Source organism: Protopterus annectens, chromosome 2.part0 (assembly GCF_019279795.1).
Source record: "Protopterus annectens isolate FY-2018-M chromosome 2.part0, PAN1.0, whole genome shotgun sequence".
NCBI classification, from domain to species: domain Eukaryota; kingdom Metazoa; phylum Chordata; order Ceratodontiformes; family Protopteridae; genus Protopterus; species Protopterus annectens.
This window is the reverse complement of record NC_056728.1, coordinates 946493683-946518062: the sequence shown is the minus strand read 5'-3', so window position 1 is coordinate 946518062 and position 24380 is coordinate 946493683. Positions and strand designations below refer to the sequence as shown.

Below are 24380 nucleotides of genomic sequence, written 5' to 3'. Positions count from 1 at the left end.
TTCCGGAACTGGGGACTGGCTCTGAAAAGAAAAGACACTTGGCTCTTAAGGCACTGGAGCCAATGTCAATGTTTTTTAGATTTTTGTCACATCAGAGGAAGACGACTTTGAAGACTTGGGAGATTGGCTAGATTTATCCTGGTCACTGAAAGTTTCCTGAAATCAAGATTTTAGAAGTCCTCTATCTATGAGTTTTCTTTTTCTTTCATGTAAAAGTCTGTAAGAAAAATAATGGTAAATGGAGCAGCTCTCTTGCAAGTGCAAGGCCCCAGACAATAAACACAATTAATATGACTATCTGTCACAGACATCTTTTGTCCACATTTTGGACACTTTTTAAAGCCAGACTTAGGATGCTTGTCTTTCTCCTGGTCAGCCATTTTAAAGTCTACAGTATCAAAAAATCTACTGCACAGTAACAGAATGTAGTCTCAAAGAGAATACACACACACACAACTTTAGTAACTTAAGCTACTGTAATAAGCCCTAAACAACAAATGGGCTGTATAAGAAAAATTGTGAAGTAACTATAACTATCCAAATGCACTCACACACACTATGTCTAAAGTTTAAAGAATCTTAAACTACAAGGCTATATAACTGTTATAAAGGCACACCAAATAAGGGAAAGGAATATTAAAGGCCTATATAAAAAAAAACAAAGGCCAAAAGGAGAAGAAATATCTGTACTAAGCTATTAAAGTTATACTATGAAAAACTATCACTAACTATTTAAATATTAATTTTAGCAAAGTTATTAGAAAAAAGCTATACTGGCCCTAGCTGTGTTAGGAAACCTCTGATCTATTGCAGCGGCAAACTAGATCTGGGGTAACTCAAGGTGCATCATGGGATAGGGACTTGGCCTCAAGCTGTCTGAAGACCTCGAGCTTTGTAGTAGGCCGACTTGGAGCCACTGATCAGCTCCGAACCCATCTGTAAGAATGAACGGCAAGAACAACGTCACATCAGTATGCTTCAGGGAGGACAAAGGCAGACAGTCTAAGAGAAACTTTTAATAAACTAAGTATGTGGGGGTGGGGGGAAAACCTCCCAAAGAACAATATAGTTCACAACCTGCAGTCACAGCCACACATTACATACAGCAATTAGACCAAACACAAACTGCAGTTACAATAATAAGTATCACAAGAAGCTACACATAAACCAGTTTTCTTCTTGCAAGTACCAAATGTTTTCCACAGTTTTCAAGACACTATTCTGTTTCAAAACAGAACAGGAAAAAATCAATTCATATGTTCATAAGGGCCTTTCTAACCCTAGCCATGCATCCCAAATCTCTGACAAGTTCTGGTACCCTTGATAAGTGTAAAAAGGGGCTTGGGAGGTGAAACATTTACAACCGGGGGCCTGGGAGATGAGACATGTACAGGTTACTTGTGTCCATTAGAGACATGGGTGCCAATTGGGATAGGGAGGAAATCTGCTTCATAGGGATGGAGAGCCTGTTCCAGAGATGGGGCAGTCTCTGGGATACATGCCTGTCTCTCCAGAAGGTCCTGTTTATATCACAGGCAGGGTTTAAGTCTTTAGAATGGGTAATTTTGGTGCTGTTTGTTTTGCGGATATGCAGGAGGTCATCAGACTATTTTACAACAAGAAAGAAACAGTGAGACTTTATCCTTTTTTTGTTGGTAGGTGCGGCTGAAGTGCATTTAGAAAATGAGTGGGATTATTTGCAGGCACATTCCAGTCTTCTGGTCAGATCTGGGGAGCAGTCAGAGATCCATAGGATGCACAAGATTATGTTTAATGCTAAATGTCAGCTGGAAGCCCACCTGCGCTGTGCAACAGTAACGCCTTCTCTTCTTTTTTGGTACACAGACCTGGGCAGAATACAATTACCAATAAATGTTCTTGTTCCGAGTGCAAAGTGCAATGCAGTATAGTACACACCCAGCAGCACACATGATATAATATATGCTTCACTGTAAAGGACCACACCTGGAAAACAACACACTACAAACAACCATCAGGTCACCAGGAAAGGAGCACAAACACATGCTGTTTCAGAAGCAAATATGAAACATCAAAAGCAGGCTAAAGACCCATACAGTAGTAGGGGAATAAGGGCGGGGGGCATTTTGTAGACGTGACTCTGGTATTCAAACATCTATGGTTATAGTGAGCACCCAAATAACAATTTACTATGTTTATCATAAGGATTACTGCTTCACGGCATTAACAAAATGAATGCAAGAATAGCATACAGTGGCATAGCCTAACCTTGGGCAAGGACTTTTAGACATACCATGTGTACAAAATAGGCAACACAACTTCATTAATACTTGACATTTGTCTATTGCAGTTAAAAAGAAATTAAATGTTTCTCGTATACTACTTAATTATAAAGCCATACTTTTCATCTTTTCATATTACTCTAAATGCCTCAACAAGTAAGCAATACAGGCAAAACAGTCTTATATGAAAGCTCATGGCTGGATGAACAAGATGTTGTTAACCATATGTGTGTAGGTGAGTGATTACTGAGGTTTTTACAAAACATGATTATTGAGGTGTTTGCATAACATGATAGTTCAAGATGTAGAATCAAATTATTGCCACCAATGTAGAGATTAGTTTGTGAAGAACAAGATGACATTTACACTTAGTTACACTTGTGGATCTAGAGATACTGACATTTGTCTGAACTGTGAGGAAATAACTTTATCAAATGATAAAGAATGTGACAATTGAAGAGTTACAATACAAACTTTCAGAGCCAAGTTGAGGGAACACATTAAGGATCAGTTCAAAAACCATCCTAGGTATGAAGGAAGGAAGGAAGGAAGCGATGCCTTCAAGGATAATTTGTTCTTACACAAGATAATAAATGGGTTCCTCAACATCAGAGACTGCAGTTCAGAAATCCTACTAGTTGAAGTGACACGAGTGTGAGTGTCTACCTGCATAAGTATTTTAGTTTGGCTACACTGACAGGCTCAGACAGACAATGTTTAGGTCCTAGGTTAGGGAAGTGAGCAGTAAATGTGGCCAGAAAAGGATGATTCTCTTTCTGAGTTTGCTTAACTGATGTGTCTGCAGAAAATGGGGTATTTAATGGGATGCAAGCAGAAACAGTTCAGAGTTGCACTTTCATAAAGGGGAAAGAAAAAGAAGTTATGTACTCACCATAACGTTCCATGTTTGTTGTCCATCTCACCATTCATTCTTACTTGGCTGGGTTCAGAGCTGATCCTCGGCTCCAACTCGGCCGAATACACCAACTGGAAGTCTCATACTTGGCTTGTGGCAAGGTAGGTATCCCATGATGCAGTGGTGCAATTCCCCAGATCTTGTTTGCTGCTAACAGTAATAAGAACTAATTTAATGGTATGACACCAGGTCAAGGAAAAAAAAAACAAAGAGAGTCAAAGGAGCTCATGTATAAGAGGAAACATCCCCACCAGGTCCTCTAGGAGTCATTGGATGGGGAAGGTTGGGGGATCATAAGAATGAATGGCGAGATGGACAACAAACATGGAACATTATGGTGAGTACATAGCTTCTTTATGTTATGTTGTCCTATCTCACCTTCATTCTTACTTAGATGGGACAGCGTCCCTAGCATCTTTTTCCCGGGTGGCTCACAGGAGTACACCTTTAAGCACAGTGGAACTAATGGAGGCCCTGTCCCTGAAGGCTAAATCAACTTTGTAATGAGTGATAAACGTGTGAGGATTAGCTCACATAGTGGCAGCACAAATACTGTCCATTGACATTCTGGCCTAGGAAGCAGAGGATGTTGTTAATGCTCTGGTTGAGTGACCTCTAATTCTGAGTGGTAAATATAAAGGTGATACAACTTGAAAGTCAATTTGAAAGGGTGAGTTTAGACACTGCCATACCCTTTTCTGCCTCAGAGAAAGAGATGAATAATTGGTCAGATTTCCTGAAATCTTTAGTTCTATGCAAATAGAATCTGAGCTGTCTATGCATGTCCAATTGGTGGAGTTCATACTCTGCCTTGTTACTATGACTGGGAAAAAACATCGGAAGCTCAATAGACTGATTTATGTTGGATTGAGAGCAAACCTTAGGTATAAAGGAAGGATTAGTTAGTAGTGATATCCTATCCTTATGTAAAATCAGATATGGTGGTCTGATTGATAGTGCTTGCAACTCTGAGACTCTTCTAGCAGATGTTACAGCTACTAGAAGGATGGTCTTCCAGGAAAGAAATTTGAGGTCACAAGATGAAGAGGGCTCGAACAGTGGCAATGTTAGTTGAGACAGGACAAAATTTAAATCCCAAGGAGAGAGTGGTTCTTTAAAAGGAGGTCTCAATATGGAAGTGCCTTTTAATAATTATTTACACAATCTGTGTGACATTAGGTTAGGAGTATGCTCACCAATGTGGAAATTAGAGATTGCAGCCAACTGAACTCTAATAGTCGCTGCAGCCGAGCCTTGCTGGAAGAGTTCTGCAAGAAATTCTAAAATGGATTGAATTGGAGTAGAAAATGGGTCAATGTTTCTAGTTTGCACCCAGTGGGAGAACCTCTTCCATTTGCTAGTATATAGTTTTATAGTAGAATCTTTATGAGAGAAAATCAATGTGTGTTTGACTGCTGGAGTGAAGTTTTGAAGCCTGACTAAGTTGGGAAGTGGAGCAGCCATGCTGTCAAGTTGAGGGTGTGAAGAGAAGGATGAAGTGCTCCTGACATATGTGTCAGAAGGTCTAGAACTGGGTCCAGAACCCACGGCTTCTCCTGCAGATGTGGCCAGAGGAAGGGGAACCAAATTTGACAAGGCCAATATGGGGCAATGAGAATTAGCCTGCTTCCCAAGGATTTTGCTTTCTGGATGACTTTGGGTATGAGGGGAAATGGGGGGAAAGACATAAAGAAGTCCCAAGGGCCAATAGTGAACACGTACATCTCTCAGTGTCTCCCCTGGAGGGGGAATTAGGGCAAAGTAGCTACTGCATTTAGTATTCATGGGATTGGCAAAAAGATTGCAGCAAGACTGGCCCCATTACCGGAAAATCTCTTCCGCTATGTTCTGGTTCAGAGACCACTCATGAGACATTAATATTGCCCTGCTAAGCTTGTCCGCTATCACGTTGGATTTTCCTGGAATGTGCATTGCTACTAGAAAATGTTGGGAAGATATTGCCCATTGCCAAACTCTCAGAGCCTCTTGACAAAGTGGGTATGATCTGGTTCCTCCTTGTTTGTTTATGTACCATACTAATGACATATTGTCTGACTGGATTGCAATTGCCCCTAGTGGAAGAGAGTCGTGGAGTGCCTGTAATGCTAGGAGCACTGCTCCCATCTCTAGAACACTGATGTGCAAATGGGCCTCTTGGTCTTGCCATATACCTTGGACTATCCTTCCCAGATAATGTCCGCCCACCCACCCTATCTGGGAAGCGTCTATGGTCACTGTAGCAACAGGTTGCTATGGAACAAAGGGTCTCCCGATGGTCACATGATTGGACTGAGTCCACCACCATAGATCCCTCTTGCATGACTCCATTATTCTGATCAGATGGGACATAGGAAGTTCTTGTAGTGACCACTGAGAAAACAGGAGCCATTGAAGGATTCTCATATGCATCCTGGCGAGACGAACTAGAGTTATGGTTGAAGCCATGGTTCCTAGAAGTTTTAGAACTACCTTTGCCTTTACCTTGTCCTTGGGAAGAAGGTGAAGTATTTGCTGTCTGAGTGCAGAAATTCTGATGGGTGGAAGACATGCCATCGTAGAAGCAGTGTCTAGGTTTGCACCTATGAAGGTAATATGTTGACAGGGCAACAAGGCAGATTTTTGTAAACTGGCTGTTATGCCTAGCTGAGCACAAATTTCTAATGTCACGTCCCTGGCTTGTTGGAGTAGATGCTTGGTGGTGGCAGTTAGGAGCCAGTCGCCCAGATATGGAAACACTTGGAATCCAAGATGTCTCAAGTCAGCCGTTACTACTGCCATGCATTTGATGGACACACTGGGGGCTGTAGTGAGACCAAACGGCAGAGCTCGGAACTGATAATGACAGGCTCCCAGCCGGAAGCGTAAATGACTCCTTGATGCTCTGTCCATTTTTATGTGGAAGTACACATCTTGGAGGTCTATTGAGCACATCCAATCGTCTTTCCCTAAAAAGGGAAGTATTGACTGCAGTGTCACCATTCGGAACTTGGACTTTTTGACAGATTTGTTCAGTTTGCTGAGATCCAATATGGGTCTCCAGACCCCTGTTCTTTTTGGCACCAAAAAGAATCTTGAGTAAGTTCCAAATCCTATTTAGTCTGCGGGGACTTTTTGGACTCTTTTGTCTAGCAACTTTTGAATTTCTATAGTTGCTTGCTCCCTTAGATTGGGTGGAACATCTGGGATTGTTCTGATGTGTGGGACAGGATGGCAAAAGGGAATGGAATACCTTTGGATATTATGCTTTGTACCCACTTGTCTTTTGTGATATTTTGCCAGGCTTTCGGGTACAAAGATAAACATCCTCCAACTGCCTCCAGAATAGAGCAGATGAGCCTCCTTTCAGGAGCGCTGGTAGGGATGTCCGTGAAAGGAATCATGGTCACCCTGGTTTTGCGGACCCCCTCTGCCTCTAGGACATCTACCATTGTTGCCTCCCCCTCTGCCCCTGGGGAAGGATTCACCTTGTGCATCTTGGAAAGCTCCCTGGGATCTTTTGAACCACATTTTCCCACTCTTCTGACCTTTAGGGTAAGGTCTTGAAGGTACAGAAAAACATACTGCAATGGCAGAGAGAGTTTTCCCCTTCCTGCTCGCATCTGGTGAGTGTGTTTTTAACTTTATGTCCAAAAAGTGAGGAACCATCAAAAGGGGCATTGGTAAAGGTAGACTTAAAAGGTTCCACAAAATTACACAAGCGCATCCAGGAGCGTCTCGTCAGGGAAACTCCTGAACCCGCTGCCCTACTCGCTCCAGCTCCTGCATATGATATCAGTCTCACGGAAGAGATGATGATGGAATTTAAGGCGGACAGCTGGGGGGTGACTTTCTCTGTCACCCCTGCAGCCAGTGAACCTTGTAGAGTATCTCCCAGCTCCTTCAGGAGAGATCTTTGCAGCCTTGTAAAGTGTGTGAGGTAATTCAGCGATCTGAGTGTAAAAGTCACTGAGGAAAAGATACTCTTCCCGTATCTGTCCATCGTTCGAGAATCTTTGTTCGGAGGATGAACAGATGAGGACGTCTCAGAAAGTTCCTTCTTGGTGGCTGCTACCACCATAGCATCTACAGGCACACCTTTTGTAAGAAAATCTTTTCCAGTGGGGGCTGACAAAAACTTGTTTGGCCTCCGACAGACTGGTTCTATAGTGTCAGGTGACTCCCACTCCTTTCGACTGATGAACTCCATTAGCTCATCAAAAGGCGGAGACACCCAGGAGGCTGAAGGTTGAGATCCAAAGGCCTTCAGGTACATGGTCTCCTCTTCAGAAGGGGAGATGGTGTTCCAGCTGCCTCTCTGTTTTAGGATCTCAAGGATATTTGCAAATGAGATATCTTCAGAGGACGACTGTGGGGACTCTTCTGACTCCTCGAGGTCAGTGTCTGAGGTGACAGACTCATCAGGGGAGTCTATATGCTTCTTCTTGCATGTCGTCTTCTGAGAGGGGGTCCTCAGAAGGGTATTCTGGGGAGGCCTTGGAAGAGTGGTTCACCCAATGGGAGTTCCTGAGTTTCTGAATCTCTGCTGTCCTGTGGATGGGGTGGTGCTGAGACAGTAGCTGGTACTTTGTGGGGATGAATGCCAGTATAATTGTGTAGAGCTGTGGAGGGGGACAGCACATTCCTCATCAGTTCGAAAGCAGAACCCACTGGTTCAGAGAATACCTCCAGTTCCGAGGAAACAGAGTACACCCCAGGCTCCAGGGAGACTGGCTCTGAAGATGATGTAGGAGCTGAGCTCACCCAAGCCGATGCACCGAGGGGTAGACTCTGAGACGAAGAAACTTGGGGCCGACCGGAGAAATTCGGCTCCCAGACACCCCGGATGGCACTGAGGGTGTCAGAGCAGAAATCGGTTCCAGAATCTTCCAAGGGGGTCCCAGAACCAACGGGTCTACAGCAAGTGGTACTTGGCACTCCAGCTCTGAAGATCCAGCTTGGCTTGGAGGAGGAACGACCATAGATGTAACAGTCTTAGAAGGCTCCAAAACCTGTTGGATCGGAGCTGAGAACAATTTTGCCAGTGCTGGCGACTTCAATAGTCTGTGCACCACCTGCTCCACATCATCATCAGATAGGCTCCTAGAGGAACTGGAGGATAGAGTTGGTGAACGAGATCTCTCCAGAATGGGAGATCTCAAAGTAGGGGAGACCGGTGGAATTTCAATGGACCGGCTCCGAGACACGGTTTCTTTCAGTTCCGAAGACCTTGGAGCTGAAGAACCAGGTTTGTCAATAATAATCTCCATTGGTTCCGAAGCCTGTGAAGCCGAGGAGGTTGATGGTTGAGATATTTTTGACAATTTATTAGGAGGCTCTGACTGAGCCGAAGAGACAGGAGATGGCTTTTTGGTTGGTTTGTCCCTCTTAGAAGAAGAGGAGGATGAAGAAGAAGAAGCACTCTGTACAGCTTTCTCAAAGGTTGGTTTCAAGAGTCCTTTGACAATCAATTTATTTTTCCTCTCCTGTAACACATGGGCACTAAAAGAGTGACAGAAAGTGCAATTTTCCTGGAGATGGATAGCTCCTAAACAATAAACGCAAATGTTGTCCATCTGTAATAGACATTTTTTGGGCACATTTTTGGCATTTCTTAAAGCCCAAAGGCTTACGTTCTTTATCCCTAGTCTCTTTTGACATGTTAGAGAAGAAAAAGGTCCTATAACAATTATAAACACTGAGTAAAGTCACACAGAATAACCACTTCTAGAAAAAATATTAATACGCTAATTTAACACACACAGTACATCTAGTGAATATAAATGGAAATAGCTTTGCTCTAACTAAAACGAGCACTAGGACCTCTAATTTAAATGGACCTAGTAAAATATAATAAAAGGACAGACAGAATACACTAATACTACTAGCCCTCTAACTAAAATGGGCAATTAGCTCTCTAACTTAAACAAGCTAATGAACTAACCAATTAAGTAATTAACTGACTAGATCAGGGGTGGGCAAACTTTTTGATTCGTGGGCCACATTGAGTTCTAACATTTGACAAAGGGGCCGGAACAGGAGCAGATAGATGGCATGCTTTGAAAACATCACCTCATTGGGGGAAAAATACACATCTTGGGATATGGAGAAAACATGTGCTTTAATTTCCAATGAAAATGAAGAAAAGCATTACAATAAAATCTCTGACTTCGAAATGAGTCTTTAAACACTGAAAATCAAATAAATGACCATTTTATTTTAAAGCACTGAAAGTTCTGTTATCCTTCAGGATATCACCATCACTCTCCTCCTGACTGTCTTTTTTTTCAAAAACGGTAGGAGATGCAGATGTACTTGTCCTGTTCCTTTTATTCAATTTGTTTCACCGGTGCCAAAAGTCAACAACGACCAGTGCAAGGACGAAACAGGTGCAGCAAGTCAGTCTGTGAAGCATTATATTTGATCTGCATGCACTGTTTATTTTAACAACGTGCGTATCACGGAGACACACACATTTTAATGGGAGCAGTGTTTTTGGTCTCCTTTTTTAGCCAGCGCATCAAAGTCTGGAGTTAGTTTTGTTGTGGCAATTCTCAGGATGGATCTGAGGTGTAGGTCTGTTAACTTGGATCTGTGGCTGGCTTTGTTGATGTTCATGATGCTGAAGGTCTATTCACACACGAAGGTAGAGCCGAACAAAGCCAACATCATCTGCGCTTTTTGCCTTAAATTTGGAAATGCGGCATCATTGAGTGAAGCATAGAAGTCATTTAGTTTTCAGAGAGCTGAACTTCTCTTTTAAGGCAGGGTCGGACTGAAGGTCGATCAGTTCGAGCTGAAGCTCCTCTGGAGCTGTTTCGGGGTCTTGTGACAGAGGAAAGGCCACCAATTGAAGTGACTTGTCAATTTTGTCGAAATCCAAAAACCGACGGCAGAATTCTCCGTGCAGTGCATCCAGTGACTCACTGTATTTCTTTACTTTTGCTCCGGCCTCTTTCAGCGTGGCTAGTCTAGGAAAATGAGTGAATGACTTGTTCAAAATCTGCCTGGAGAATAAAGCCAGCTTGGATTTGAAGGCTTTCACGTTTGTGTACATGTCATGCACAAACTGCTCCTTCCTCTGTAGTTTCACGTTGAGCTCATTCAAGTGTGAAAATACGTCCGTAGCAAATGCAAAGTCACACATCCAGCTCTTGTTGCTCAGCTCAGGAAATTCATCAGTCTTCCCCTGCCACTCCAAAAACACGCCAATCTCCTCTTTGAGCTCCCACACTCGTTGAAACACTTTGCCCAAACTCAACCAGCGGACACAGGAGTGATAAAGCAGGTCCTGGTGATCCGCATCAGTTTCCTCCAGGAACGCAATGAACTGACGGTGCTGAAGTCCCCGTGCGCGTATGAAGTTGATGAGTTTCACCACAGGATTCACAACATGATTCAGCTGTAACACCGATTTACATAGAGATTCCTGGTGGATGATGCAGTGGAGGAAAATGACATCCTGGTCAGAGTTTTCATCTTTCACTTTATTCTGGATTCTCCTCAGCAGGCCAACGTTTTTTCCCGTTAAATTCAGAGATCCATCTGTGGTGACGTTAACAAGCTTACTCCAGGGAAGCTTCATGTTTTCGATGGCAGCAGACACCCGTTCAAACAAGTCCTCTCCCCGTGTTTGTCCTTTCAGAGACTCCATTGTCAAAAACTCCTCCGTTATTTCAAAAGTTTCGTTGATTCCTCGGATAAAAATGAGGAGCTGAGCAGTGTCTTTGACATCGTTGCTTTCATCCAGTGCTAAAAAATAAAAAGTGAATGACTTTGCCTTTTTGTTTAATCTGCTGGTGATATCTTCATCTATTAGTTCCACACGGCGAGTCACTGTCCGCCGTGATAAACTGATTTTCTCAAATTTGTCTTTGGTCTCCGGGCACAAAATACCTGCTGTCTCTACCATACATTCTTTTAAAAACTCGCCCTCAGACAGTGGTTTGCTGGCCTTTGCTATTTTGAATGAAAGCATAAAACTGGCCTTGGTACTTGACTCTTGAATGGCAGTTTGACGGTGAAAAAAACTTTGCTGAGCCTTCAAATTAACTGCCACCTTCTCAGCAGCAGCTTCCCGTTCTTTTGTTGAGAGCTTGCTAGCATAATTAGCGTGCTTTGTGGCAAAGTGACGGCTAATATTATACTCTTTAAAACTGCCACAGTTTCTTGGCATATCAGGCAAACAGCAGATGATCGGTGTTCAGTGAAAAAATATTTAGTTGTCCACTCCTTATTGAACACTCGACATTCTCTGTCCACTTTCCTTTTCTTGAGTCCGCTCATCTTCATAGAGGGGCGGTGGGTCAAAGGGTAAAGTGCAAACGTGGAGTAATAGGCCTACGCTTCACCTCAACAAAGCCAATATCTAGAGTGCGCCATCTAGTGAGGAAACATCAGAATTGCAGGGGAAATAAAACATTAACAAGGTTAATTTATTAAATTATTTCAAGTTTGGCGGGCCGAATCAAAACGTTTAACGGGCCGCATGTGGCCCCCGGGCCGTAGTTTGCCCATGCCTGGACTAGATATACACACACACTAATAAGCAGTTTTAAGAGCACCACTACAGTAAGATAAACTACAGGCCTGTGAAAAATGACAGCCAAGAATTAGAACGCAACAGAGGAAAAAAAGAGCTAAACTTAAGCTAAACACTAAAACTAATCTTCAAAAAGGGCACAGTACTCAGTAAACTAACTAATCTCTAAATTCTAAATAGTTTTAAATTCTAGAAGGCAAAAGACAAAAAAACTTAGCCACAGTCAAGAAGAGAACATCCAACCTCGTAAAGTGTCAAACGAGATCTGGGGAATTGCACCACTGCAGCATGGGATACCTACCGTGCCAAGAACTAAGTATGAGACTTCCAGCTGGTGCATTTGGCAGAATCGGAGCCATCCAAGTAAGAATGAAGGTGAGTTTGGACAACATAACATCAAGTATTATAGTATTCAGGTGTAAAACTAATTATCTTGTCTGCCCTGCTGTTCTCATATCAATGTGAAAGCCTAATTCATTCAGGCAAATATGACTTTGTAGTGGTTGCTATCTTAACTCCTTTGATAAGATAAACGATACCTGGTGAAAATTAATGACTGTGTGGTAACAAACTGGCATATACACATCTATCAAGCTATCAGCTTGAGGTTCACGTTACTCATTAATAATTTACCTTTGCAAAGTGCCCCAGATGGTGGCTGAAAAGGATCCAATGAGTAGTCCACTTACTCAGTTAACAAATAATAGATAAGGTAGACAAATAGATAGATAGATAGATAGATAGATAGATACATAGATAGATATACAGATAGATACATAGATAGATAGAAAGCAACAGCATCCCATTCTGCTGGATGAAAAATCTGCAGTGAAGGCAGAAAACCATTAACTAGTCTGTAGGCATTCTGAGTGAAACAATGAATAAAATTTTGCCCACATGATCAAATCACAGCAGCCATAGGTAAATTTATTACCCACAGCCAAACATTGTTCAAATGCATCACAAAGTTTATTCCACTCCATGTCGCACAACATTTTCTATTGCAGTTTTACAGCACATAAATCATATATGGCATTCATAGTCATTAAATCCCTTCAAATACAATTGAATGAATACATTTACTTGTGTGCACATTTAACAAAGGCTCACTGCATTCACCTGCAGTCATCAAGTCTCCGTAATCAACATGCATGTATATATGCTCAGACAGTACAGCAAGCAAATGTTCTGGACGCATCAATAAAGTGCTGCAGATGTTGTAGATATATGAGACTTCAACTGGACTGGTGATTTTGTGGGGTCAAGTATCTTTTAATAACTAAAGAAAAATGATATACATCTTCCTTCCCTTAATCTCATACTTATGATAGTCCGTCCATATCAGTGAAAAATAAAGCTAATTTTTGCTTTATTCACCTTAACAACTTCTTGATCTGCACTGCTAAGATTCAGTAGTTTATTTAAATTGCATTAACTCAATTTGAATGCTGAGGGAATATAAGTGCACAATGTCTGCAGCTGGCTGGACCATCTGATTCAGTCTAACTTTCACTATAATGAAAACAAAATGAAAAAAAAATAATTCCCTCCTCCTTTTCTATGATTTTAATTTTATTGAATCTCAAGATTATCTGCATCCAAAGTGATATCAAGTAATATGAGATCAAACCACTGTCTGCTTCACTTTGTTCCAATGTCCAACACCCACATGAAGCATCTGAAAGGCAAGTCCAGAAACGGCAAATCATCAAAACCTACTGGACTGACATCGCACTTCAATAAAACTTGAAAACTAACCCAGAGTCTGTAAAATCTCAGAGTAGGCTATATTGTTTAAGTAAGGTGCAGGAGGATTCCAAAATTGTAATACTGTAGAGAAGGGTACATTATTTAAGTAAGGGGATGCACAGGCAAAGTCTTCTGCCCTGGGAAGTTTACCATCTAGGTTTTTAGATGAGGTTTTTTTTGTTTTCATGCTCTGCTGAAATGGGATGTCAGTTAAATGGATTTTGAATTATCATACCATATACCTGGAAACACACTAAAACAATAAGCATTGAATCAAAAGAAGTGGGAGCACTGGTTGTTACTGGGTGAGGCAGAGCACAGGCCTGCTCAACATATGTTGCTCCTGAGAACACCGGGTATTACCGAGTGAGGCAGAGTATGGGCCTACTCAAAACATGCTGCTCCTGAGAACACAGTGTGTCACACCCAGTGACACCCTGAGAGCAAAGGGTGTATCAGAGCATGGACCTGCTCAGCACATGCTGCTCCTGACAGCACAGAGTGTTACTGGGTTCAGCAGAACATGGACTTGCTCAGCAGATTCTGCCCCTGAGAGCACCAGGTGTTACTGGGTATGGCAGAGCACAGGCCTGCTCAGCATATGCTGCTCCTGAGAGGACCAGGTGTTACTTTGGTGCAGCAGGGCATGGGTCTGCTTAGCAGATGCTGCCCCTGAGACCAGTGGGTGTTACTGGGTGCGGCAGGGCATGGACCTGCTCAGCACATGCTACCCCTGAGAGCACCAGGTATTACTGAGTGAGGCAGAGCACAGATCTGCTCAGCAGACGCTGTCTCTGAGGGCACTGTTTATTACTGGATGTGGCAGGGCATGGGCCTATTCAGAACATGTTGTCCCTGACAGCACTGGGTGTTACTGGGTGAGGCAGAGCATGGATCTGCTCAGCAGATGCTGCCTCTGAGAGCACTGGTTGTTACTGGGCAAGGTACAGCACAGACCTGCTCAGCACATAGTGCCGTTGACAGAAATGGGTGTTACTGCATGTGGCAGGGCATGTACTTGCACAGCACATGCTGCCCCTGAGAGCACAGGGTGTTACTGTTTGATGCAGAGCACACGCCTGCTCAGGACATGCTGCCCCTGGTAGCAATGAGTATTACTGGTTGACGCAGAGAACAGGCCTTCTCAGCACACGCTGCCCCTGAGAGCACTGGTTGTTACTGGGTGTGGCAGGGCATGGGCCTACCTAGCACATACTGATCCTGAGAGGACCGGGTGTTACCAGGAGTGGTAAGGCACGGGCCTGCTCAGCACATGCTGCACCTGAGTGCACTGGGTATTACTGGGTGTGGCAAGGCACGGGCCTGCTCAGCACATGGTGCCCCTGACAGCATTAGGTACTACTGGGTGTGGCAGGGTACGGGCTTGACATGCTGCCCTGAGACCACTGGTTGTTACTAGGAGTGGCAAGGCATGGGCCTGCTCAGCACATGCTGCCCCTGAGAGCACTGGCTATTACTGTGTGTAGCAGAGCACAGGGCTGCTCATCACATGGTGCCCCTGAGAGCGCTGGGTGCTATTAGGTGTGGCAGAGCACAAGCCTGTTGATCACACGATGTCCTGTGGAACTGAACTGGCTGGAGAAGTCTCCATGTGAAGGCACATTTCCTACAGAAGGCTGCATGCACTGGAGCTCAAAGGAGCTGCCACTGAGCATAAAGACTCTAAGGGGAGGGTAGGCCACTCCATCAGACCTGGAAATTGGTCTGCCTGCTTCCTACCACTTTACTCTTCCCATACAAGAAATTAAAGTGGGTCTAGGCTTCCAAAGCGGTAATACATTGGTTACAGATCTCTTGTTTAACCCAGGGAGGCTTGGTCTTCAGCCAAGACTGAATGAAAAGGCCAAATGGCCAACCAACAGTTGCAGTCCGGGGGTGGGGAGTATATTTAGTGTGATGAGGACATCATCAATCATACATCAGGTAGGAAGGTATAGGTAACACACACACACACACACGTAGTCATCCGAAATAAAAAATGGAAGTCATTGAGGGGGTACAATAATTTTGTGTCCAGGGTGACTGATGTTAGTCAAATGTTAACCATTCATGTGATCAAACAACTACCTTTTTTGCAATCTAACAGATCAGGCTGCCAAGTTACGGTGACAGAAAGAAAAAGGATTCATGTCATGGCATCAAAACTCATACCATCATATCCAAAAAATCAGAAGTCAATCCATCAACCCTACAGAACCTTATACAAAAATATCCTTTCATCAAAAAGCATATAAAATAAATATAAAAATGGGCTGGATTCAGAAAACATTTCTGCAGTGTGTTAAATGAGCTTGTAGTGTTTGTAGTGGGTGGTGTGGATGGTGAAGATTGTAGGTGATTGTTGACCTGGTTATGGCCATTCAGGCCTTCACTGGCAGCAGCTGACTGAATTGCAGGTAGCTGTAACCCATCTTTTGTATGTTAGCCGATTGATTAATCCAGATCTTGGAGTTTTTTGATGTTGTTGTCAGAGGAGACCAGACTGAGACTTGAGTTGTTGATGGTTGGAGATAAAGCTAGTGGGGGTGAGAATGTGAGAATGGTTGTGGTCACTCTTATCGCCACCATGATGTATCAAGCATGGTTGAGCAACCTTCTGTGCCTGCAGATGTCTCAGATTTTGTTCTTGTTTGTTGGACTCTGTTGTGGTTGTACTGTTTATGTGTATTCATTTCTGCATTTATGTGGTATACATTGTACATGAGCTTGAAGAAATGTAATTTTGTTCAGCTGTGTGCTTTTTGTTTTATGGTCTGAATGACAATACAGTTTTACTTTACTTTGCTAGTGATGACTGTCCATGCACAGGGCGGGTCTAATCCAAAAAACCCAACTTCATGACATGACATGGCTAGGCCAAATAATGTGGTTGGCAGTGTTATCTGCTAATGAATATATAATGAAGTGTCATATATGATAATGAGCAAAGCAAGATGCCAGCGCTATTCAGAAACATTTAAGTTCCATGCAGCAATGCTGTATTTGTGTTAGATTTAAACTTGGTCATATGTCCATGTTCAGATAATATGTTGTATCTTAGGGGTCGCCACAGCGGAACTCCGGTCCGCTAATGATTGGCAGTAGATTTTTACGTACCGACTTGCCAGGCCTGATGCACAACCTTCAACGAAGGTACGCCCATTCACGCATGTCTCCACACAGAAGACCCTTTAGCTGAGAATCGAACAGGACAACGTCTTACTGTGAGGCGACAACGCTACTGCAGCACCACCACCGCAGCCATGTTCAGATAATATACACTGCACAAATATGCTTGGTGTTTCTGCAAACACTGTGTATATGTATCTGCTGGTAGTTCTCACCACACCTGCTTTTCCTGACAGTGAGCGATGTCTCTACTGACCAAAAATACCCAAAAGATATGTATATAAAATGTATTTGCTAATACTGTTTTATATATATATATATATATATATATATATATATACACATACACACACACACACACACACACACATGTATATACATACATATGCAAAACTGCTTTACTGTGTGGAAAACTATCACCAGGTTGTGCATACCCGCAGGCAAACCAAGAAAGAAAGTAAAAATGGCAGAGCACAGTCATCATCACTTGCACAAGTGAGGAAGGGAGCCAGCTCTAACAGGAAGTGTAATGGATGAACCAACAACTGGGCTACAGTTGTGTGCTCTAAAGCTTCTTCCTTAGCCCAGTAAGGCTCTCCACCTGTCATTTTGTGGATTCACCTCTGTTGCCATGATGAGTATACTTCTTACAGATTCCCTAATTATTATTTCTGAACTGCTCAGTTTGCGTGATGGTAAACCCAATAAAAGTCAGGCAAATTACTACACAGTGCTGTGTACATGACTGAGTACCTGCTTCTTTGACCTCCCAGTCCTATCTTCCAACGCCGTGTGCTACTTCCTTTTGTATACATGCCCGCCCTGTATGTTGTACAATACTCCCCTCACCATTGTCTTCCCTCTGTTTGTCTGATGTCACTACTTCAGTATTGCGTTCTCCCTCCGTCAGTGTGTTACTCCACAGTCTGTCAGACATGTCCATCTTTCCCTTTAAACTAACCTTCCTCTCTTTGCAGCATCTTATTTTCCTGACTTCCTTCTCCAATTTTCCTTCCTCAAAAAAGTAACTAAATAAAAGGTCATATGTCTCACTAAAAAAATACTCCCTCCAATATCTTTAACTTTTCAGATTTTTGAACTAATGTGTTCATGACTGGCTTCTATTGTTTGATGAGCTCATCTTAAAAAGTGTACTTTTTCTGACAAATGATGAACATTGGCATCACTAAATGACTATAACTATTGTTGGAATTCTCCAGGATAAACTGATCTAAGAACTTGAGAGATATGCTCCTATCCCACCTCCATCCTGCTTATTCCTTCTTTGCTCACCATGCATGCTTCCCTTTTCGTCTCTGCCATATGTTCCCATTATGTTGACACATAATCTGGTCAAAAATAAACAAAACAACACACACATACGGACTCACACTCATTTCAATAAAAAAAAATAATTTTTCTGTGTTCATGCATTGCACAATGTTGCAGACAGCAATGCTGAAGTATGTGTATAACAAAAGAAAAATGGCACTTTTCATCCAGTGGTAAACATTAAGTGCATTCATTGTCACACACTAATAGCTGTGCAAATGTACTAGATTTTGCTGCGCATCATCATGCAAACCTGAAAAAAGTAAAGTTAATGCTTTTATTCTAATTGCTTTGATAGCTCAGTGTCCTCGTGAAAAGATTTACACTGTCACTTCCACTGGTGAGGGAGTTAAATCCCCTAGGGTTGTATATTGCTTTATAATGTTCAGCTTGCATTCTACAAAATTGGTTACATTTCCCTAATATGTGTGAGTTTTCTGACCCCTTTTAGTCTGACTGTTTCTTTGGCTCCTCCTGCTAAGTCACGGGCATGGAGAGTATCACTAGGAAAGGCATGGGTTCAGATCTCTTCAGGCTTATCTCTCTTTTCTTGCTATCAGTCTGCAAATGTTCTACATTTGTCTGATATGTGTGTGTTTTTATGACTACATTTGGTCTGACTATTTTGGTAGTTCCCCTTGCTTGGGAACTGAGGGTATTATATTTTCTTTTTTAATAACATTCACATTATAGTAAAGATCCATTGCTAACCCTCTGATGTTGTCAGGAATGCTGCACATTGGTACATTGTTACTTTGCAGTAGCCTTCCTCTTCTTTCCAAATTTCACATTATTGAACATTCAAGCACTGTCATATCACTCTCCCCATTGTGTTTTGCCACCCTATTTTGGTGGGGAGCTCCATTTGCACTTTTCTGTCAATTTCTGTGATTTCTGTTGCTATAAGGAAACCTCTTCTTCACCCTTAACCATCCAAGACATTATCCCTTTCATGGAATGTTTCTCTGTACATATACTGCTGTACACTATATCAACACAGTCAGTAGTGCTTTCCTGTCTCTGTGTATGGACTTGGGAAGACTTCCAGAGGTGTTTATGTACACTCAATGTTTACCTCAGTTGCTCATACTTTAATCTGGCTGCGAGGTGATTTATTACCATCTGATCATGGGTCTCTGCTGCGGCCACTACGAAGACCTGCTCATTATTCACAACAGCCTGGCTGCATGCATACATAATATGCACTCTGACTCATCACACATGCACTGCAAAAAGTGCTCTCTTGGCTGCAATCATGGATGCTGCATTTCTGAATCCCTGGGAATGTATTTTTCAAGGGCAAACTCCGATCCTTTACTTCAATGTACTAATTCTAGACTCACAACTGAGAAGAAAGACTAAAGATTACCTATCCTGCTTCCCTTCTGCTGAACTGACATCCATACGGAACAGAAATCAAACTGCTACCACACTTCAGATAACTGAAAAATAGTACTACAACCCTAGTACAAAACTCATCTAAAGTAAATTGACACACAAAAGATAAATCGATTCATATCACAGTTTTCAACAACAAAGAAAACATAAAGCAATAAAACAAATATAAAAATGATAAAACTGTCATTTTGTTCAATTGTTTCAACTGAATTTTGTTTGATGTAATAACATACTCCAAAAAAAATAGTTTGAAAATATACTTCTGAAAATGTTTAATTTCAAACTGACAAGGATTTGCAAATTTATGAAACACTGTTGTTGTGCCATGACAGTGCCCCCCCCCCGATCAATTGAGTTGTTCTCCAAAAACAGCATTTAATAGAATTATACAACCATGCACCTATTTCAGTTCTGTTTACTGTAGATTGAATTCTAGAAAAACTGGTGTCACAGTGAAAGGGGGAATATATAAGAAAGTACAGCCTAATATTAATTTACTGGTACTGTTTCAGGAAGAGACTGTACATCTGCCACATACAGAATATTACGTATAGGAAACTAGCATTAATTAATAAAAACAAAATCTCTGCCTTTGTTAAACACTGATATGGCAAAGGTGCATCTGAAAAACAGGATTCACATAAGGTTAGTATAGTTCTCCTAAAAAGAACTACTTGCCATGGAAAACATTCCTCAAGAGGCCACTGTGGTCCACTGTAGCTCAACCTTCATATTAACTGTGTATTTCATTTAAAGTTATCTCACCATTTACAAATATGTAAATTAAATGATTCTCCAGGGGTACCTACTGAATCATTGGCAGAACTTTACAGCCTCTCTTTAGAAAGTGGTATAATGTAAAATGACTGAAGTCGGGTGACAGTGGATCTCTTATATAAAACAGGCCTTGAGAGGAACTAGGCAATATTTAACCTATTAGTGTTTACATCTTAGAAAAAGTCTTGAGATAATTTTCAGTCTTCCAAATACTGAAACCTACAGATTTATCAGAGACTGGTGTGCAAATGGAGTTACCCAAAAATAGTATAGATGGCAAACTGGTTGTCTTCCAGAAAGTGACTTCTTAGGCTAATGGTAGATAACACAGCTTGATGAAAGAAAGATCTTGCCATTCCAACCTGGTTAAGTTTTGTGTGGATGGGGTATTCAGATAAAACTTATGTAAGCCATGGGACAAGCAGGAAGCCCTCCCTATCGCAAGGGTTATTACTTTTAGTTATTTAAAGTCTTGGGTAGAGAGTCAGACGGCAGCTGGATAGGAAACTAGGTGAGGAAGTCAAACATGGGATATTACAATTCGCAGATGACTATAAGCTTTTATTAGAAAATGTTTATAAATGGTGGCCTACAGTCTTGGAATTTATGGGGGGGGAGTCAAGTCTAATTTTTTACCTGGAGAAATTGGTAATGTTTATTAGCAATAATTACTTTTTCCTACAGCAAAAGGGAATGTTAAATATTTGGGGTTTGAAGGTTTATAAAATAATGCAGAGGATAAAAGAGATTAATTGGACATAATTAAAAGAGGAGACAAGTACAATGTTAGACAGATGGGTCATGAAGTAACTCATACTATGAGCTAGGGTACAGCTGGTAAAATGTTTAGTTGTTTCGTATTTAATTTATTTAGCACAGCATATACCAATACCTCTAAATGACTGATATGTGAGGGAAAATACAGAAATGATGTAACTGTTTTATTTGCAGGGGAGAATGAGTTATATTTGTGAAAGACAGGTTAAGACCATAAGCACTGTTAGGAGGTTTTGGAGGGAACAAGTTTCTAGTCGGCATCTTATGGCTAGGTCTATAATAGCCTATCAGTATTTGACAGGTCAGGTGAATGGGGATTTGAAGTGGGTTAAGTGGGAAGAAGGCTGAAAAGACCGGTATACAAATGTGGCAAATGATACAAAGAGAGTTGCAATGATTGTCACAGATAAACAGGATGAGGTGTATTAGTGGGAGTAGTAAAGGCAAAATGCAGAAAATAGGTGTGAATGACCACAAATAATATGCCAAAAACTATCCCATAAAAATGCCACGTCTCCAAAAATACACTTCCACAATCAAGCCATACATAAATTTTATTGGGTGCTTTAATTGTATTTGGAGGTCCCTTATATTACAGTGGGTAATTACCCAAGAACTATCAGACCTGATGGGAGGTTTAATTGTACCACAAATGAGGTGATGTACATAGCAAAGAGCATATTCTGAATGCAGTGGATTTTATATGGGAAAAACAGAAATAAGGTTGCAACAGGGTATATATGACCAAATATATTCAATTAGAAAAATGGACTTTAATAATGCCTTACAAAGACATTCCTTCTTCTTCTTTCGGCTTTTCCTGGTTAGGAGTCGCCACAGCGGATCATCTGTCCGCTCATGATCGGCAGTGGAGTTTTTACGGTGTCGAGTTGCCAGCCCGGCGCCCAACCTTCCACAGAAGGCACACACTCACACCTAGGGCCAATTTGGAGTGTCCAATCCACCTACTGCATGTCTTTGGGATGTGGGAGGAAACCAGAGCACCCAGAGGAAACCCACGCGACCACAGGGAGGACATGCAGACTCCGCACAGAAAGCAACCCAGCCGAGAATCGAACCGGAGAACCTCTTGTTGTGAGGCGGCAACGCTAACCGCTGCACCACAGTGGCCGCCCTCACAAAGACATTCCTTAATGCATAAAAATATTTTTTTATTTTTTTATTCTAGAGAAAGTTGCAATGAGTTCTAGAGTTGAGAACTGGGGAAAACAGGCTGAGATACAAAGAACTGATGTTACAGCTAAAATTAAATGCAAACATATTCTCAGGTATATAACAGGATATCAATTATGAGTGTGTAAAAATGAGATCTGCTAGGTTGTTATGGTCATGACTAGATAATATTTATGTTTATTTACAGTGTTTTTATTCTATCTGTTATATTTCAAATGCATTTTTAAGAGTCAGATGACATTTTAATTGAGCAATTTTCCAGGATTTTAATTTATTCTGATGAAGTTCAGGTTGCATTTTTATATAAAAGTGCTCAATAAAATTTACATACAGCTTGATTGCAGAAACGTGTTTTTGGAAATATGACATTATCGTGGAATAGTTTTTGGTGCATTATACTTGGTTCTTGGGAGAAGTAGAAGAAAAAGATTGAGAAATGGTTGGGGTAAAATGTCAGACGAAGAAGCACAAACTATGATAAAATGGGAAGAGGTAGGCATTAAAACAGTTAAGAATCTGCATGAAGAAAACAAAAAAGAATCTGCATGAAGCCCGATTCTGTTATAGAAAAGTATGGATTGTAAGTAAAACACTCTGATTTGTATTACAAATTAGCATCAGTGTTAAAAGGTTGGACAGGGTCTTTAGGTAATAAAAACAGGAAATATGGAGTGACAGAAAGGGCTTGGAAAATGACAAGGTGGTATAAAGCTCAGAAAAAGGATAATCTATAAGGATTTAGGGTCTAAAATATCAGTAAGTGCAATGAGTTGGATAAAAGATCAGTGGGTTGAAGAGGACAAGGGATGGCCAGATCAAAATTTGTGGGAGGAAGTGTGGGGAGTAGACCAAATATTGAAACAAATTAATCTGGTAGGAGTTGCATGTTGTAGATTATGTCACAGATGGTTCAACACAGCAGTGAGGAAAATGGAAGAAAGCTGAGGTCAGTCTGCAAAATCCTGGAGATACAGAGAAGAAAATGCCACCAAATGCATAAATGGTGGGAACAAGTTGAAAAAGTTTAGGGGAAGAAATTTGGATGTACAATTGAGGTAAATTGGAAACTGTGTATTATTGGGGTTGTTGCTCTTAACAGAAAGTGAAATGGGAGGACAAAATTGAACTTCAAAATCAGCTGTTTGCGTGAGGAAGATTATAGGTAAAGCTTGGAAAACAGTGTGGGTAGGAGACTATATGAAAAAAATGGCTGAAGAGCATGTGGAGGGCCCTGGGAGTGGGCTTTAAGAGAAAGATGCAAGGTATGACACACAGGTGGGAGATTCAGAGTAAAGGAAATAGTGGGAAGGCAGATCAGACAGGAAGAATTGAATTACAGCCACAGAATAGGTTACCCACCAGTCTGGGTTATCTGTGATAAATCTGTAGGTCGCAGTATTTGGGAGGCTGAAAATTCTCTCAAGACAGAAAAAAAAAATAAGTGTAATGTATATCTATAACAAACTGAATGTAGCCTTGGTCATACATACATACATTTTCACTTCTAGGTGTTTTACTTCTATATTTTATATATTATAGTTTATACTTCTACAACTGTTCATATGTACATATAAGCATTTTGATATCAGGATTGCTTGTATTCTCAAAGTTTGTATTGTTAATAAAAACAAACTCCTAATACTAAACAATAATGATTTTCAAGAAAGTTTTATAGTTATGTGAACACTAACGTAGAAAATGGGAATTCTGTGGACTTCGGCAAGACACTGAACATTATGCCTCACAGGAGACAAAAAATAATTTTACTGGTTGTGTGTGAGGCATAAACATTGAATTGGAAGCTGGCTCTCTTATCTGAATAAAAGGGTAGATCTTAAGATAAGAACGTTATGAGTAAAGTCAGGGAGCAGAGACTGCCATGGGTTTTTGTGCTGCAACCTATCTGGTTCACAGCTTCATAAATGAGTACTAGGCTATTTGCCCTTGGGAGCCATTTTAAGCCTAGCCAGTACCCCATATGAAAATCAAACCCTGCACCTTGTGTTTGTAAGGGAAACACCTTAACCATTATGTTTAAAGTATTTGTAAAAATATTACAATATAAGTAGAATGTGCATCAAAATATTAAAGCATTTCAGAAGAAGCAACGCAAGCAGAAGATGGCTCACAGAAAACTATCCCATCCTTCTGCAGTGATCTCTATAATACAAGTGACAGCTAAGGTGAAATCTAAGCTATAAAGTGTCTAAGCATTAGATCTATCAAAGTTCGATTTTGTCAGGCTCAGAAGACCTTTAAAGACATAATCGAGGAACAAAAATCTAACTAAACAATATAACATTACAACACATGTCTATGTTGGAGAAAA

General features: G+C 41.4%; 1 protein-coding gene across 3 annotated transcripts in view; it reads right to left on the bottom strand.

The window, feature by feature from the left end:
- SH3GL2 (SH3 domain containing GRB2 like 2, endophilin A1) overlaps window positions 1-24380 on the bottom strand; it is a 2269193-nt gene that overhangs the window by 677192 nt on the left and 1567621 nt on the right. The gene's annotated exons all lie outside the window — the stretch shown is intronic.